We start from the raw sequence: 12,791 nt of genomic DNA, 5'->3' as shown, positions 1-12,791 counted from the left end.
AACATGCTGTCAAAATGCTTTTCGGGCCCTGAAAACACTAAAAGTGACATGTTGCTGTTTTCTGACCAACTAGTGATGAAAACCAGAAGAAACTGCCTTGCTACTATAGACTTCACCAAAGTACATGTTTCTGGCTTGGAAACTTGTTTCTGAGTGCTTCTGGACAAAAGTAACAGCCTAAGTGACAACATGCTGTCAAAATGCTTTTCGGGCCCTGAAAACACTAAAAGTGACATGTTGCTGTTTTCTGACCAACTAGTGATGAAAACCAGAAGAAACTGCCTTGCTACTACAGAATTCACCAAACCACATGTTTTTGGCTTGGAAACTTGTTTCTGAGTGCTTCAGGTCACAAGCAACAGCCTAAGTGACAACATGCTGTCAAAATGCTTTTCGGGGCCTGAAAACGCTGAAAGTGACATGATGCTGTTTTCTGACCAACTAGTGATGGAAACCAGAGGAAACTGCCTTGCTACTATAGAATTCACCAAACCACATGTTTCTGGCTTGGAAACTCTTTTCTGAGTGTTTCTGGACAAAAGTAGCAGCCTAAGTGACAACATGCTGTCAAAATGCTTTTCGGGCCCTGAAAACACTAAAAGTGACATGTTGCTGTTTTCTGACCAACTAGTGATGAAAACCAGAAGAAACTGCCTTGCCACTATAGAATTCACCAAACCACATGTTTCTGGCTTGGAAACTTGTTTCTGAGTGCTTCAGGTCACAAGCAACAGCCTAAGTGACAACATGCTGTCAAAATGCTTTTCGGGGCCTGAAAACGCTGAAAGTGACATGATGCTGTTTTCTGACCAACTAGTGATGGAAACCAGAGAAAACTGCCTTGCTACTATAGACTTCACCAAACCACATGTTTCTGGCTTGGAAACTTGTTTCTGAGTGCTTCTGGTCAAAAGTAACGGCCTAAGTGACAACATGCTCTCAAAATGCTTTTCGGGGCCTGAAAACACTAAAAGTGACATGATGCTGTTTTCTGCCCAACTAGTGATGGAAACCAGAGGAAACTGCCTTGCTACTATAGAATTCACCAAACCACATGTTTCTGGCTTGGAAACTTGTTTCTGAGTGCTTCAGGTCACAAGCAACAGCCTAAGTGACAACATGCTCTCAAAATGCTTTTCGGGGCCTGAAAACGCTGAAAGTGACATGATGCTGTTTTCTGACCAACTAGTGATGAAAACCAGAAGAAACTGCCTTGCTACTATAGAATTCACCAAACCAAATGTTTCTGGCTTGGAAACTTGTTTCTGAGTGCTTCAGGTCACAAGCAACAGCCTAAGTGACAACATGCTCTCAAAATGCTTTTCGGGGCCTGAAAACACCAAAAGTGACATGATGCTGTTTTCTGCCCAAATAGTGATGGAATCCAGAGGAAACTGCCTTTCTACTATGGAATTCACCAAACCATATGTTTCTGGCTTGGAAACTTGTTTCTGAGTGATTCTGGTTAAAAGTAACAGCCTAAGTGACAACATGCTCTCAAAATGCTTTTCGAGGCCTGAAAACACCAAAAGTGACATGATGCTGTTTCCGGACCAACTAGTGATGAAAACCAGAGGAAACTGCCTTGCTACTATGGAATTCACCAAACCATATGTTTCTGGCTTGGAAACTTGCTTCTGAGTGCTTGTGCTCAAAAGTAACAGCCTAAGTGACAACATGCTCTAAAAATGCTTTTCGGGGCCTGAAAACACCAAAAGTGACATGATGCTGTTTTCTGAACAAGTATTGATGTAAACCAGAGGAAACTGCCTTGCTACTATGGAATTCACCAAACCACATGTTTCTGGCTTGGAAACTTGTTTCTGAGTGCTTCTGGTTAAAAGTAACAGCCTAAGTGACAACATGCTCTCAAAATGCTTTTCGGGGCCTGAAAATGCTAAAAGTGACATGATGCTGTTTTCTGAGCAACTAGTGATGGAAACCAGAGGAAACTGCCTTGCTACTATGGAATTCACCAAACCACATGTTTCTGGCTTGGAAACTTGTTTCTGAGTGCTTCTGGTCAAAAGTAACAGCCTAAGTGACAACATGCTCTCAAAATGCTTTTCGGGGCCTGAAAACACTAAAAATGACATGATGCTGTTTTCTGCCCAACTAGTGATGGAAACCAGAGGAAACTGCCTTGCTACTATAGAATTCACCAAACCACATGTTTCTGGCTTGGAAACTTGTTTCGGAATACTTCTGGTCAAAAGCAACAGCCTAAGTGACAACATGCTCTCAAAATGCTTTTCGGGGCCTGAAAACGCTAAAAGTGACATGATGCTGTTTTCTGCCCAACTAGTGATGGAAACCAGAGAAAACTGCCTTGCTACTATAGAATTCACCAAACCACATGTTTCTGGCTTGGAAACTTGTTTCTGAGTGCTTCAGGTCACAAGCAACAGCCTAAGTGACAACATGCTCTCAAAATGCTTTTCGGGGCCTGAAAACGCTGAAAGTGACATGATGCTGTTTTCTGACCAACTAGTGATGAAAACCAGAAGAAACTGCCTTGCTACTATGGAATTCACCAAACCACATGTTTCTGGCTTGGAAACTTGTTTCTGAATGCTTCAGGTCACAAGCAACAGCCTAAGTGACAACATGCTCTAAAAATGCTTTTCGGGCCCTGAAAACACTAAAAGTGACATGTTGCTGTTTTCTGACCAACTAGTGATGGAAACCAGAAGAAACTGCCTTGCTACTATAGACTTCACCAAAGTACATGTTTCTGGCTTGGAAACTCTTTTCTGAGTGTTTCGGGACAAAAGTAGCAGCCTAAGTGACAACATGCTGTCAAAATGCTTTTCGGGGCCTGAAAACACCAAAAGTGACATGATGCTGTTTTTGGACCAACTAATGATGAAAACCAGAGGAAACTGCCTTGCTACTATGGAATTCACCAAACCAAATGTTTCTGGCTTGGAAACTTGTTTCTGAGTGCTTCAGGTCACAAGCAACAGCCTAAGTGACAACATGCTCTAAAAATGCTTTTCGGGGCCTGAAAACACTAAAAGTGACATGTTGCTGTTTTCTGACCAACTAGTGATGAAAACCAGAAGAAACTGCCTTGCTACTATAGACTTCACCAAAGTACATGTTTCTGGCTTGGAAACTCTTTTCTGAGTGTTTCTGGACAAAAGTAGCAGCCTAAGTGACAACATGCTGTCAAAATGCTTTTCGGGCCCTGAAAACACTAAAAGTGACATGTTGCTGTTTTCTGACCAACTAGTGATGAAAACCAGAAGAAACTGCCTTGCTACTATAGAATTCACCAAACTACATGTTTCTGGCTTGGAAACTTGTTTCTGAGTGCTTCAGGTCACAAGCAACAGCCTAAGTGACAACATGCTGTCAAAATGCTTTTCGGGGCCTGAAAACGCTGAAAGTGACATGATGCTGTTTTCTGACCAACTAGTGATGGAAACCAGAGAAAACTGCCTTGCTACTATAGAATTCACCAAACCACATGCTTCTGGCTTGGAAACTTGTTTCTGAGTGCTTCTGGTCAAAAGTAACAGCCTAAGTGACAACATGCTCTCAAAATGCTTTTCGGGGCCTGAAAACACTAAAAGTGACATGATGCTGTTTTCTGCCCAACTAGTGATGGAAACCAGAGGAAACTGCCTTGCTACTATAGAATTCACCAAACCACATGTTTCTGGCTTGGAAACTTGTTTCTGAGTGCTTCAGGTCACAAGCAACAGCCTAAGTGACAACATGCTGTCAAAATGCTTTTCGGGGCCTGAAAACGCTGAAAGTGACATGATGCTGTTTTCTGACCAACTAGTGATGGAAACCAGAGAAAACTGCCTTGCTACTATAGAATTCACCAAACCACATGTTTCTGGCTTGGAAACTTGTTTCTGAGTGCTTCTGGTCAAAAGTAACAGCCTAAGTGACAACATGCTCTCAAAATGCTTTTCGGGGCCTGAAAACACTAAAAGTGACATGATGCTGTTTTCTGCCCAACTAGTGATGGAAACCAGAGGAAACTGCCTTGCTACTATAGAATTCACCAAACCACATGTTTCTGGCTTGGAAACTTGTTTCTGAGTGCTTCAGGTCACAAGCAACAGCCTAAGTGACAACATGCTCTCAAAATGCTTTTCGGGGCCTGAAAACACTAAAAGTGACATGTTGCTGTTTTCTGACCAACTAGTGATGAAAACCAGAAGAAACTGCCTTGATATTATAGACTTCACCAAAGTACATGTTTCTGGCTTGGAAACTCGTTTCTGAGTGTTTCTGGACAAAAGTAGCAGCCTAAGTGACAACATGCTGTCAAAATGCTTTTCGGGCCCTGAAAACACTAAAAGTGACATGTTGCTGTTTTCTGACCAACAAGTGATGAAAACCAGAAGAAACTGCCTTGCTACTATAGACTTCACCAAAGTACATGTTTCTGGCTTGGAAACACGTTTCTGAGTGCTTCTGGACAAAAGTAACAGCCTAAGTGACAACATGCTGTCAAAATGCTTTTCGGGCCCTGAAAACACTAAAAGTGACATGTTGCTGTTTTCTGACCAACTAGTGATGAAAACCAGAAGAAACTGCCTTGCTACTATAGAATTCACCAAACCACATGTTTCTGGCTTGGAAACTTGTTTCTGAATGCTTCAGGTCACAAGCAACAGCCTAAGTGACAACATGCTGTCAAAATGCTTTTCGGGGCCTGAAAACACTAAAAGTGACATGTTGCTGTTTTCTGAACAACTAGTGATGGAAACCAGAAGAAACTGCCTTGCTACTATAGACTTCACCAAAGTACATGTTTCTGGCTTGGAAACTCTTTTCTGAGTGTTTCTGGACAAAAGTAGCAGCCTAAGTGACAACATGCTGTCAAAATGCTTTTCGGGCCCTGAAAACACTAAAAGTGACATGTTGCTGTTTTCTGACCAACTAGTGATGAAAACCAGAAGAAACTGCCTTGCTACTATAGACTTCACCAAAGTACATGTTTCTGGCTTGGAAACACGTTTCTGAGTGCTTCTGGACAAAAGTAACAGCCTAAGTGACAACATGCTCTCAAAATGCTTTTCGGGCCCTGAAAACACTAAAAGTGACATGTTGCTGTTTTCTGACCAACTAGTGATGAAAACCAGAAGAAACTGCCTTGCTATTATAGAATTCACCAAACCACATGTTTTTGGCTTGGAAACTTGTTTCTGAGTGCTTCAGGTCACAAGCAACAGCCTAAGTGACAACATGCTGTCAAAATGCTTTTCGGGGCCTGAAAACGCTGAAAGTGACATGATGCTGTTTTCTGACCAACTAGTGATGGAAACCAGAGGAAACTGCCTTGCTACTATAGAATTCACCAAACCATATGTTTCTGGCTTGGAAACTTGCTTCTGAGTGCGTCTGGTCAAAAGTAACAGCCTAAGTGACAACATGCTGTCAAAATGCTTTTTGGGGCCTGAAAACACCAAAAGTGACATGATGCTGTTTTCGGACAAACTAGTGATGAAAACCAAAGGAAACTGCCTTGCTACTATGGAATTCACCAAACCACATGTTTCTGGCTTGGAAACACGTTTCTGAGTGCTTCTGGTCAAAAGCAACAGCCTAAGTGCCAACATGCTCTCAAAATGCTTTTCGGGCCCTGAAAACACTAAAAGTGACATGTTGCTGTTTTCTGACCAACTAGTGATGAAAACCAGAAGAAACTGCCTTGCTACTATAGACTTCACCAAAGTACATGTTTCTGGCTTGGAAACACGTTTCTGAGTGCTTCTGGACAAAAGTAACAGCCTAAGTGACAACATGCTGTCAAAATGCTTTTCGGGGCCTGAAAACACTAAAAGTGACATGATGCTGTTTTCTGCCCAACTAGTGATGGAAACCAGAGGAAACTGCCTTGCTACTATAGAATTCACCAAACCACATGTTTCTGGCTTGGAAACTTGTTTCTGAGTGCTTCAGGTCACAAGCAACAGCCTAAGTGACAACATGCTCTCAAAATGCTTTTCGGGGCCTGAAAACGCTGAAAGTGACATGATGCTGTTTTCTGACCAACTAGTGATGAAAACCAGAAGAAACTGCCTTGCTACTATAGAATTCACCAAACCACATGTTTTTGGCTTGGAAACTTGTTTCTGAGTGCTTCTGGTCACAAGCAACAGCCTAAGTGACAACATGCTCTAAAAATGCTTTTCGGGGCCTGAAAACACTAAAAGTGACATGTTGCTGTTTTCTGACCAACTAGTGATGAAAACCAGAAGAAAATGCCTTGCTACTATAGACTTCACCAAAGTACATGTTTCTGGCTTGGAAACTCTTTTCTGAGTGTTTCTGGACAAAAGTAGCAGCCTAAGTGACAACATGCTGTCAAAATGCTTTTCGGGCCCTGAAAACACTAAAAGTGACATGTTGCTGTTTTCTGACCAACTAGTGATGAAAACCAGAAGAAACTGCCTTGCTACTATAGACTTCACCAAAGTACATGTTTCTGGCTTGGAAACACGTTTCTGAGTGCTTCTGGACAAAAGTAACAGCCTAAGTGACAACATGCTGTCAAAATGCTTTTCGGGCCCTGAAAACACTAAAAGTGACATGTTGCTGTTTTCTGACCAACTAGTGATGAAAACCAGAAGAAACTGCCTTGCTACTATAGAATTCACCAAACCACATGTTTTTGGCTTGGAAACTTGTTTTTGAGTGCTTCAGGTCACAAGCAACAGCCTAAGTGACAACATGCTGTCAAAATGCTTTTCGGGGCCTGAAAACGCTGAAAGTGACATGATGCTGTTTTCTGACCAACTAGTGATGGAAACCAGAGGAAACTGCCTTGCTACTATAGAATTCACCAAACCATATGTTTCTGGCTTGGAAACTTGCTTCTGAGTGCGTCTGGTCAAAAGTAACAGCCTAAGTGACAACATGCTGTCAAAATGCTTTTCGGGGCCTGAAAACACCAAAAGTGACATGATGCTGTTTTCGGACAAACTAGTGATGAAAACCAAAGGAAACTGCCTTGCTACTATGGAATTCACTAAACCACATGTTTCTGGCTTGGAAACACGTTTCTGAGTGCTTCTGGTCAAAAGCAACAGCCTAAGTGCCAACATGCTCTCAAAATGCTTTTCGAGGCCTGAAAACACTAAAAGTGACATGATGCTGTTTTCTGCCCAAATAGTGATGGAATCCAGAGGAAACTGCCTTTCTACTATGGAATTCACCAAACCATATGTTTCTGGCTTGGAAACTTGTTTCTGAGTGATTCTGGTTAAAAGTAACAGCCTAAGTGACAACATGCTCTCAAAATGCTTTTCGAGGCCTGAAAACACCAAAAGTGACATGATGCTGTTTCCGGACCAACTAGTGATGAAAACCAGAGGAAACTGCCTTGCTACTATGGAATTCACCAAACCATATGTTTCTGGCTTGGAAACTTGCTTCTGAGTGCTTGTGCTCAAAAGTAACAGCCTAAGTGACAACATGCTCTCAAAATGCTTTTCGAGGCCTGAAAACACCAAAAGTGACATGATGCTGTTTTCTGAACAAGTATTGATGTAAACCAGAGGAAACTGCCTTGCTACTATGGAATTCACCAAACCACATGTTTCTGGCTTGGAAACTTGTTTCTGAGTGCTTCTGGTTAAAAGTAACAGCCTAAGTGACAACATGCTCTCAAAATGCTTTTCGGGGCCTGAAAATGCTAAAAGTGACATGATGCTGTTTTCTGAGCAACTAGTGATGGAAACCAGAGGAAACTGCCTTGCTACTATGGAATTCACCAAACCACATGTTTCTGGCTTGGAAACTTGTTTCTGAGTGCTTCTGGTCAAAAGTAACAGCCTAAGTGACAACATGCTCTCAAAATGCTTTTCGGGGCCTGAAAACACTAAAAATGACATGATGCTGTTTTCTGCCCAACTAGTGATGGAAACCAGAGGAAACTGCCTTGCTACTATAGAATTCACCAAACCACATGTTTCTGGCTTGGAAACTTGTTTCGGAATACTTCTGGTCAAAAGCAACAGCCTAAGTGACAACATGCTCTCAAAATGCTTTTCGGGGCCTGAAAACGCTAAAAGTGACATGATGCTGTTTTCTGCCCAACTAGTGATGGAAACCAGAGAAAACTGCCTTGCTACTATAGAATTCACCAAACCACATGTTTCTGGCTTGGAAACTTGTTTCTGAGTGCTTCAGGTCACAAGCAACAGCCTAAGTGACAACATGCTCTCAAAATGCTTTTCGGGGCCTGAAAACGCTGAAAGTGACATGATGCTGTTTTCTGACCAACTAGTGATGAAAACCAGAAGAAACTGCCTTGCTACTATGGAATTCACCAAACCACATGTTTCTGGCTTGGAAACTTGTTTCTGAATGCTTCAGGTCACAAGCAACAGCCTAAGTGACAACATGCTCTAAAAATGCTTTTCGGGCCCTGAAAACACTAAAAGTGACATGTTGCTGTTTTCTGACCAACTAGTGATGGAAACCAGAAGAAACTGCCTTGCTACTATAGACTTCACCAAAGTACATGTTTCTGGCTTGGAAACTCTTTTCTGAGTGTTTCGGGACAAAAGTAGCAGCCTAAGTGACAACATGCTGTCAAAATGCTTTTCGGGGCCTGAAAACACCAAAAGTGACATGATGCTGTTTTTGGACCAACTAATGATGAAAACCAGAGGAAACTGCCTTGCTACTATGGAATTCACCAAACCATATGTTTCTGGCTTGGAAACTTGTTTCTGAGTGCTTCTGGTTAAAAGTAACAGCCTAAGTGACAACATGCTCTCAAAATGCTTTTCGAGGCCTGAAAACACCAAAAGTGACATGATGCTGTTTCCGGACCAACTAGTGATGAAAACCAGAGGAAACTGCCTTGCTACTATGGAATTCACCAAACCATATGTTTCTGGCTTGGAAACTTGCTTCTGAGTGCTTGTGCTCAAAAGTAACAGCCTAAGTGACAACATGCTCTCAAAATGCTTTTCGGGGCCTGAAAACACCAAAAGTGACATGATGCTGTTTTCTGAACAAGTATTGATGTAAACCAGAGGAAACTGCCTTGCTACTATGGAATTCACCAAACCACATGTTTCTGGCTTGGAAACTTGTTTCTGAATACTTCTGGTCAAAAGCAACAGCCTAAGTGACAACATGCTCTCAAAATGCTTTTCGGGGCCTGAAAACGCTAAAAGTGACATGATGCTGTTTTCTGCCCAACTAGTGATGGAAACCAGAGAAAACTGCCTTGCTACTATAGAATTCACCAAACCACATGTTTCTGGCTTGGAAACTTGTTTCTGAGTGCTTCTGGTCACAAGCAACAGCCTAAGTGACAACATGCTCTCAAAATGCTTTTCGGGGCCTGAAAATGCTAAAAGAGACATGATGCTGTTTTCTGAGCAACTAGTGATGGAAACCAGAGGAAACTACCTTGCTACTATAGAATTCACCAAACCACATGTTTCTGGCTTGGAAACTTGTTTCTGAATACTTCTGGTCAAAAGCAACAGCCTAAGTGACAACATGCTCTCAAAATGCTTTTCGGGGCCTGAAAACGCTAAAAGTGACATGATGCTGTTTTCTGCCCAACTAGTGATGGAAACCAGAGAAAACTGCCTTGCTACTATAGAATTCACCAAACCACATGTTTCTGGCTTGGAAACTTGTTTCTGAGTGCTTCTGGTCAAAAGTAACAGCCTAAGTGACAACATGCTCTCAAAATGCTTTTCGGGGCCTGAAAACACTAAAAGTGACATGATGCTGTTTTCTGCCCAACTAGTGATGGAAACCAGAGGAAACTGCCTTGCTACTATAGAATTCACCAAACCACATGTTTCTGGCTTGGAAACTTGTTTCTGAGTGCTTCAGGTCACAAGCAACAGCCTAAGTGACAACATGCTCTCAAAATGCTTTTCGGGGCCTGAAAACGCTGAAAGTGACATGATGCTGTTTTCTGACCAACTAGTGATGAAAACCAGAAGAAACTGCCTTGCTACTATAGAATTCACCAAACCAAATGTTTCTGGCTTGGAAACTTGTTTCTGAGTGCTTCAGGTCACAAGCAACAGCCTAAGTGACAACATGCTCTAAAAATGCTTTTCGGGGCCTGAAAACACTAAAAGTGACATGTTGCTGTTTTCTGACCAACTAGTGATGAAAACCAGAAGAAACTGCCTTGCTACTATAGACTTCACCAAAGTACATGTTTCTGGCTTGGAAACACGTTTCTGAGTGCTTCTGGACAAAAGTAACAGCCTAAGTGACAACATGCTGTCAAAATGCTTTTCGGGCCCTGAAAACACTAAAAGTGACATGATGCTGTTTTCTGCCCAAATAGTGATGGAATCCAGAGGAAACTGCCTTGCTACTATAGAATTCACCAAACCACATGTTTCTGGCTTGGAAACTTGTTTCTGAGTGCTTCAGGTCACAAGCAACAGCCTAAGTGACAACATGCTCTCAAAATGCTTTTCGGGGCCTGAAAACGCTGAAAGTGACATGATGCTGTTTTCTGACCAACTAGTCATGAAAACCAGAAGAAACTGCCTTGCTACTATGGAATTCACCAAACCACATGTTTCTGGCTTGGAAACTTGTTTCTGAGTGCTTCTGGTCAAAAGTAACAGCCTAAGTGACAACATGCTCTCAAAATGCTTTTCGGGGCCTGAAAACACTAAAAGTGACATGTTGCTGTTTTCTGACCAACTAGTGATGAAAACCAGAAGAAACTGCCTTGCTACTATAGAATTCACCAAACCACATGTTTCTGGCTTGGAAACTTGTTTCTGAGTGCTTCAGGTCACAAGCAACAGCCTAAGTGACAACATGCTCTCAAAATGCTTTTCGGGGCCTGAAAACGCTGAAAGTGACATGATGCTGCTTCTGCCCAACTAGTGATGGAAACCAGAGGAAACTGCCTTGCTACTATAGACTTCACCAAACCATATGTTTCTGGCTTGGAAACTCGTTTCTGAGTGCGTCTGGTCAAAAGTAACAGCCTAAGTGACAACATGCTGTCAAAATGCTTTTCGGGGCCTGAAAACACCAAAAGTGACATGATGCTGTTTTCGGACAAACTAGTGATGAAAACCAAAGGAAACTGCCTTGCTACTATAGAATTCACCAACCACATGTTTCTGGCTTGGAAACTTGTTTCTGAGTGCTTCTGGTCAAAAGCAACAGCCTAAGTGCCAACATGCTCTCAAAATGCTTTTCGAGGCCTGAAAACACTAAAAGTGACATGATGCTGTTTTCTGCCCAAATAGTGATGGAAACCAGAAGAAACTGCCTTGCTACTATAGACTTCACCAAAGTACATGTTTCTGGCTTGGAAACTCTTTTCTGAGTGTTTCTGGACAAAAGTAGCAGCCTAAGTGACAACATGCTGTCAAAATGCTTTTCGGGCCCTGAAAACACTAAAAGTGACATGTTGCTGTTTTCTGAACAACTAGTGATGGAAACCAGAAGAAACTGCCTTGCTACTATAGACTTCACCAAAGTACATGTTTCTGGCTTGGAAACTCTTTTCTGAGTGTTTCTGGACAAAAGTAGCAGCCTAAGTGACAACATGCTGTCAAAATGCTTTTCGGGCCCTGAAAACACTAAAAGTGACATGTTGCTGTTTTCTGAACAACTAGTGATGGAAACCAGAAGAAACTGCCTTGCTACTATAGACTTCACCAAAGTACATGTTTCTGGCTTGGAAACTCTTTTCTGAGTGTTTCTGGACAAAAGTAGCAGCCTAAGTGACAACATGCTGTCAAAATGCTTTTCGGGCCCTGAAAACACTAAAAGTGACATGTTGCTGTTTTCTGACCAACTAGTGATGAAAACCAGAAGAAACTGCCTTGCTACTATAGACTTCACCAAAGTACATGTTTCTGGCTTGGAAACTTGTTTCTGAGTGCTTCTGGTTAAAAGTAACAGCCTAAGTGACAACATGCTCTCAAAATGCTTTTCGGGGCCTGAAAATGCTAAAAGTGACATGATGCTGTTTTCTGAGCAACTAGTGATGGAAACCAGAGGAAACTGCCTTGCTACTATGGAATTCACCAAACCACATGTTTCTGGCTTGGAAACTTGTTTCTGAGTGCTTCTGGTCAAAAGTAACAGCCTAAGTGACAACATGCTCTCAAAATGCTTTTCGGGGCCTGAAAACACTAAAAATGACATGATGCTGTTTTCTGCCCAACTAGTGATGGAAACCAGAGGAAACTGCCTTGCTACTATAGAATTCACCAAACCACATGTTTCTGGCTTGGAAACTTGTTTCTGAATACTTCTGGTCAAAAGCAACAGCCTAAGTGACAACATGCTGTCAAAATGCTTTTCGGGCCCTGAAAACACTAAAAGTGACATGTTGCTGTTTTCTGAACAACTAGTAATGGAAACCAGAAGAAACTGCCTTGCTACTATAGACTTCACCAAAGTACATGTTTCTGGCTTGGAAACTCGTTTCTGAGTGCTTCTGGACAAAAGTAACAGCCTAAGTGACAACATGCTCTCAAAATGCTTTTCGGGGCCTGAAAACGCTGAAAGTGACATGTTGCTGTTTTCTGACCAACTAGTGATGAAAACCAGAAGAAACTGCCTTGCTACTATAGAATTCACCAAACCACATGTTTTTGGCTTGGAAACTTGTTTCTGAGTGCTTCAGGTCACAAGCAACAGCCTAAGTGACAACATGCTCTAAAAATGCTTTTCGGGGCCTGAAAACACTAAAAGTGACATGTTGCTGTTTTCTGACCAACTAGTGATGAAAACCAGAAGAAAATGCCTTGCTACTATAGACTTCACCAAAGTACATGTTTCTGGCTTGGAAACTC

This window comes from Epinephelus lanceolatus, chromosome 14 (genome assembly GCF_041903045.1).
Source record: "Epinephelus lanceolatus isolate andai-2023 chromosome 14, ASM4190304v1, whole genome shotgun sequence".
Lineage (NCBI taxonomy): Eukaryota > Metazoa > Chordata > Actinopteri > Perciformes > Serranidae > Epinephelus > Epinephelus lanceolatus.
This window is presented reverse-complemented; position numbering follows the sequence as displayed.